General features: G+C 42.1%; 1 pseudogene; it reads right to left on the bottom strand.

The window, feature by feature from the left end:
* Positions 1–947: 947 nt before the first annotated feature.
* LOC124526691 (60S ribosomal protein L37a-like) lies at positions 948–1,216 on the bottom strand (annotated as a pseudogene).
* Between the last annotated feature and the right edge of the window lie 5,590 nt (positions 1,217–6,806).

Here is a 6,806-nt window from a genome sequence, read left to right as displayed (position 1 = left end):
GATATCATGCCCCTCTATAGGTGAAGACACTCGGGCTCAGACAAGTAAAGTACATTTTGCAAGGTCATTCCAGCGTAATAAGGCAAGGAGCTAAGATTATAAATCAAGATGCTATGTTGCCAAAACCTGGGCTATGGTCTCCCTAATAGATGTTCCTTTTCAGAAATTAAAAAAAAAAAAAAAGATTATCTTTTCAATATAAACAATAGAATGTCACTATGTGCAAAGTATATGGAAACAGTGGGACATACTTCCTTCTGAACAAATCCTATAAGTATTCATTTATTTACGTTAAAAAGTCAGATATACAGACAAACAGAAGGATGAAAAGGAGAACCAACTGTGCTCCCACCACCAACAGATAAGGACTATTATCACTTTTCTGGAAGTTGTTTTCCAACACTCCAAGCAGGTGCAGATGCGCTTTATTTATAACCCTCCAGTTTTTGACAGGGAGTCTTGAGAGTAATCCCACAGAAGAAGACAAGGTTCTAGAAATGTAAGGCTTGAATTAATCATCATTGATGCCACCTTGAAGCTAGGCAGCCCCCTCACCCCCCACCCCCTGGGTCCTGGAAACCTTCTTTCTTTTGCCAGGGCCTTTGGTCCCTACAATTTCCCATCATGGCATTTGAATAACACTAGTCAACACAACCTTGACATCCTAGACTTTTCAGACTAGCAACCGGAATTGCCGGTCTACACTATCTGAGAGAATAGATGCTAGTAAAGGGTGCTGTGCACCACACCTCAGTTTCCTTCCACAGTTTTCTTTCCAATAAAAATTAGAAGGATTTTTAATTTCCAAGTCTTTTGAGAAAGCAAGATTAATGCAACAAAAATTGGAACATCTAGTTAATAAATTTAACAACAAGCCAAAGTAATTTTGTTATGTGAATTTCCCGTTTATTATAGGCTAGCTAACAATGTTTCAAATGGTAGAATTTCTACTGGTCTTCCAACTTCTTCAGGTGTCTGATGGCTGACTTGACTGTGACCGCAGAAGTGGTTTTGTATGTCCAGGGACCACTGCCTATCGTTTTCATGCACAAACTGCAATGCCAGATCCCCACAGCTTGTCTTTTCGTCTTGGTTTTGCCACAGAAAGGGCAAGCATGCTTGGCCTGCTGGCTTACTTCAGTCTTCTTCACCATTTCCTGAGGGAGGCACCATAACGGATCCCATAATTACTGACCTTCTTGGTATGTTTAGCCATGTCGCCACAAACTAGGTCTGAGCCCAGACAGTCCTTTCACAATTTTTGAGAAGTTGTGGCACATGAGTAACTGTGAGGGAGAGGGCTGAGGTCGTTTATTTCCTGTGTGGAGATGAGGAAACGCTGATAGTCACTTTTCTGGAATGCTCTGGCCATTGAGACTTCAACACTTGGAGGGTGACTAACTCATTTATTGTTCAGCTATTAATTGTGCCTTCAGACCTGCAAGCAGGAAGTGGAACACCTAATCTGGAGAAAAGTGGGGGGAGGGAGGCAGAAATTTACCCCCAGGAAGGGATGGGGGTCACCAACAGACTGCTCTAGGCACTAGAAAAAAATGTTGTGAGATTCTGGCAGTTGTTCTTGTGACACCCAAGCTTGATGGTTTGTTGCTTGCTCTCTGTTGAGCAGTGAAGCCCTTAAGCCAAAAAGGCTCAAGACCTCTTTTTCAGAGATCATAAAGAGCGGGGGAGTTGAGACTGCGCCCCATTTTGGATCCAGTCCTGTAAAAAGACCTCAGAAGTGAAAGCAGATGGCAGCTCTGGGAGGGACATAAAGACAGTAGAGATCTTTGCAGAAAGAATACAAGGATGCAAACATCCTTCAGTGGCAGTCTTGGACTTCACCCTCTGGGAGGTTTGACTGCTGGAGATTAAGCAGCAGGAAGTCCAGGGGTTCCTCTCTGTGATGAGACAATGAGCACAGGAGTAGGAGATATTTTCCAGGTGACTGATCACCTGCTGGGGTGTGCACAATACTTAGGCGAAGCGTACTACTGTTTCTCAGCCTGCTAAACTTCTTTGCCTTGCAATGGATGAAGAATCATCAATTCAGTGGAATGCAACCAGTGTGTTTGAAGTGCCCACAATGTGTCCACCAATATGCCAAGTGCTGTCCTGATGAACAACAACAATAAAAATCTGACTTACTTTCTGTCCTCAATGGTATTACAACCTCTTACTTGAGACAAGAGACAATGGAAATCGTGCACAGAGAGTATAAGAATTAACTGCTCCTTAGCAGAAGAACTAGAATAGGCTCTTCTGCTTCTCGGAAAGGAGATCACTCTCATTTATTTATTCGTCTAGCACATCAGGGAGAATATGAGGGGCCGACACACTCATATTCAGGTGTTAACAGTTTAGCTCCCCATCTTTGCTTGCCTACATTAGTTGAAACAGCTCCTGAAATGTGATTTCCAAAAGGAGAAAGAAATGACGGAAAATATTAGTGGGCATTGCATGTAACAAGAATTACAGCCATTTTATGAAAGTTTTATAATGTGCGTGTAGATAATGGGTAATAATGCAACATGTTTAATTTACTTATAGATCTCCAAAAGGGATGCTTGGGTGGCTCAGTCAGTTGAGCATTTGACTTCAGGTCAGGTCATGATCTTACAGTTGGAGAATTTGAGCCCCACATCGTGCTTACTACTGTCAGCTCAGAGCCCGCTTTAGATCCTCTGTCTCCCTCTCTCTGCCCCTCCCCTGCTTGTGCTGTCTCAAAAATAAATAAACATTAAAAATAATAATAAGGGTCAAAAACATTTTAAGAGCCAATGCTAATCTGATCTAATATGCTCTTGCCTAAAACCCTCAGGAGCCTCCCATGACTCTCATACCTTAAACCCATCCCTCTCTAATTTGCCTTCCTGCCAAATCAAGTCAATCATCTTCTTGCTTTCTTCTCTGCTCCCTTCACCTGCTTCCCTCTTCCACATCTCTAGGACTTAGTTCAGTGGTCCCTCCTTCCAAGAAGTCTTGTTGTACCAGAAAAGTGTTTCACAGTCAAGGTATGTTTGTAAAAATCTAGATAATACAAAGTTAAATAGACTTCTGAATGGCATAACTTTTTAGGGCTTGTAATTGGCAAATGCACTTGTAATTATCGAAGGAAAGTTAAGAAATGTAGTGTCCAGTGTTTCCAAAACTTCACCATGCACAGCACTCTTCTGTTTTGGCATATCCTGAAGGACTAGGTTACCCAGAACATCCTTGGGAAACTTGGAGCTTGTTCATTTCCCAAGTGTTTGTGAAGGAATCTGTGTTAGCAGGGAGAAGGTGAGGGGTCATTTAAGGGAAAGAAAGGGTAACAAGTGAAAGTTGAAGATGGGATGAAGCGTGGTTTGGGGGAGCTGGATCATGCAGAGGGGCGTGAGTTGGGATCAGGACTGGGAACCAGTTCAGCCTCCACTGTCCTGAGGGAAGGGAGATAGCTGGCCTGCAGGAAGGCAGTAGCTAATCTTAGGTGGAATGGTAAACTCTAGTCCTTCATACTTGGGGTCATTTCAACATGTGTGCTCTAAAGGGGGCCTGTGTCCTGGTTGAGATGAGACTATAAAAGGTCCAGATGGCCTGGAGACTCGATGACATGGGGCCCACTCTCAGACTTCTCTGTCTCAGAAAGCTAATAAGAGTTGTCATCCAAGCTTAACAGGAGACAAATTTTACAGAGCAATTGCTATGTGTTGGGCACTAGTCTAAGGGCTTTGCGTTACTACTTGTTTAATCTTCAGAGCAACCTGCTAAGGTAGGTATTGTAATTACTGTCCCTACTTTAAAGGTGAGGAAACCAAAACAACTAGTAAGTGTTGTTCTAGTTATCTATCAAGGTATCATAAGGCACATTAGAGCTTTGTATTTGGAATAGCAACTGTTTTATTATACATATCATGATTTTGTAGGTGAGGAATCAACTGGGTGATTCTTCTGTCCCAGGTAGTGTTGACTGGGGTTATTTGCTCTTATTCAGCTGAAGACTGCATTGCATTGGTCTGTAGGGCCCATGAAGGCTTCACTCACCTGCCAGGTGCTTTGATGGGAAGGGCTGTAAGACTGGGCTCAATGGGGCCCTCACCTCCCCCTTTAGTTTTAGGGTTCTTCTTGTGGTCTCTGTAGCAGTGTAGTCAGATTTTTCATGGTGGCTTAAGGATCCAAGAGACAAGAAAGCGGAAGCTGCCAGTTTCTTAAGGCCTGGGCCAGAAACTGGGACAGGTCTCCTTTTATTATATCCCCTTGGTCAGAATTGTCAGAGTCATCTCAGATTCAGTGGAAGGGGCACAGACCTCATCTCTCCAGGAAAGATGGCCACAAAGTCTTTGATACTTTAAATTGTCACAATGGTCGAGGTAGGATTTGAACCCAGGAAGTCTGGCTCCAGAGACTGTGCTCTTAACTACCACAAGTGTAAAATCTCGGTAGCCCAAACTGGCATCTACTCTTACATTATCACAAATCTCGGTAGCACAAACTGGCATCTACTCTTACATTATTATCACAAGGAAGGCTGCCTGTGTGGATTTAGTATCAGATTAAGGGCTTTCTTGGTTATAGGCTGAATAATCTGGGTAATTCCCTCTATTCATATGAGTAGACACAGCCTGAGTTAAGATTTGGGCTTGGGGATCTTGCAGGTGCCATTAACAAGTAAAAGTCAGTATTTCTAGCTGTTTTCACAACCAGAAAGAGCAAATGCACGCATGTGCTGCCTTATGACTCCAATGGGTGTTGTGTGGCCCTCTCTGTACAAAAGGACACAGCTTGACCTCTCAGAGAAGCATGAGCCCTGGCTAATAAATCTGCCCAAGAGAGCTGCCCAAATATCGACTGGTTTTAGCATTGTTTCATGTCACTATGGTTATAGGTAGAAAATTAACTTTCAACAGGAACTCAGCCTCCACCCACTCTCTATAAAGTGTAACATCACTAACTGAGGGTTCTCATCCTCTTTTTAAAATGAAATCTACTCATGGGCTGCAAGAGAGACCAAGTTTAGAAATCCATGTTAAGGTTTTTAAAAGGCAGGGAAATTTTAACACATTTGTTCTTTTATATTTACACCTCTGACTTTGTAAGATTATACATTATTCTCTTGGTCTGTACCTTTGGGTAGGTATTTCCCCAATTATTTTTGATACTATTTTTCCCTGGTCATATTTGCTTTAAAAAATTCACATACAGATTAGAAAGGAAAAACAAAGACAGAAAGAAGACAATTGAAATTTGGAAAATAGTATTGAAAACAACTGGGTGAAAGCACTTATCATGTCAATGAGCTAAAATCATGTCAATTTTAGCTTTCATTCATTTATTCTTTTAGCGTATTTATTGAGCCCTTATGTATCAGGCACTGAACTAGGCACTGGAGAAATGTTAAATAGAGCTGATAAGTAAAGGATGATAAATACTGATAATGTTAACAATAGAAAACATAAAAAAAAAAATTTAAAAAAAAAAAAAAGAGAAAAAAAAGGGGCGCCTGGGTGGCGCAGTCGGTTAAGCGTCCGACTTCAGCCAGGTCACGATCTCGCGGTCCGTGAGTTCGAGCCCCGCGTCGGGCTCTGGGCTGATGGCTCAGAGCCTGGAGCCTGTTTCCGATTCTGTGTCTCCCTCTCTCTCTGCCCCTCCCCCGTTCATGCTCTGTCTCTCTCTGTCCCAAAAATAAATAAACGTTGAAAAAAAAAATTAAAAAAAAAAAACAATAGAAAACATGCCTAGTACTTATTACATGCCAAGCAATATATTTCTCATAGCAACTGTATAAAATAGGTTCTATTATTTTTTTATTTTTTAAAAGCTTATTTATTTATTTTGAGAGAGAGAAAGAGCATATGCAAGCAGGGGAAGGGCAGAGAGAGAGAGAGAGAGAGAGAGAGAGAGAATCCCAAGGGGGCTTTGCATTGAATGCCTCAATGCAGGGCTCGATTTCATGACCATGAGATCACGACCTGAGCCGAAATCAAAAGTCCAGCGCTTACTGGACGGAGCCACTCAGGTGCCTGTAAAGTAGGTTCTATTATTAATGTGCATTTTACTGATGAGAAAACTGGGAGACAGAGAGTAACTTGCCCAAGACCTTATAATTAGTAGCAAGAGCTAGGATTTGATTCCATGCAGCCTGTGCTAAAACAAACAAAAGTCTGTGCTCTTAGCCCCCCATGCTATGCTGCTTCTTGTTAATCACATAGTCTCAGAAACATATAATAGCCAGCTGTGACCTGTGCCATGGCATAGAGGAAGCCATGAAAGCGTATATAGTGGCAGGGGGATTCAGGTGAGGCAGGAAAGGCTCCTCTGAGAAGGTAAATGCTTCTTTGAAACTTTGTTCGTTGTCAGGAATAAGTTTCAATAAAGTTATGTAGTCAATATTTCTTGTACACTTGTTGCATGCTATGTATGACTTTAATGCTTTTCATCTTTAACTCATTTTATCTCTACCACGTCCCTCTGAGGTGGTTACAGTAACTGCCTCTTTCTTATACCAGAGGAAACAGGCTCAGAGGGGTCTGGGGCTTGCTGAAACCCAAACAGCTAGAAAGCATCACATCAGCCCTTGAACCCAAAACTACATACTGCTTGTCTTAATGAAAGGAAAAGGTAGTGCTGGAGGGCTCATGCTGTCCCACTGCCCGAAGATGCTCACATTGATTGACTTTAAGGACTGATTCCAAACTATAAAAGGATGAGCAAAGAGAGCAAAAAGTATGGTTAAGACCACATTCTGAGGCAGTGAAAACATTAAAACCAAGTTCTAAAGACAGAACTTAAAGTGCTGATCATATCAATGAGCTTTGAACTTTGAAAGGTCA

This window comes from Lynx rufus, unplaced genomic scaffold, assembly GCF_022079265.1.
Source record: "Lynx rufus isolate CCGP_SWC_20201006 ecotype Redwood Valley unplaced genomic scaffold, mLynRuf1.p SCAF_5, whole genome shotgun sequence".
In the NCBI taxonomy this organism is placed as follows: domain Eukaryota; kingdom Metazoa; phylum Chordata; class Mammalia; order Carnivora; family Felidae; genus Lynx; species Lynx rufus.
The sequence above is the reverse complement of the archived record's forward strand: the minus strand, read 5'-3'. Positions and strand labels throughout refer to the sequence as shown.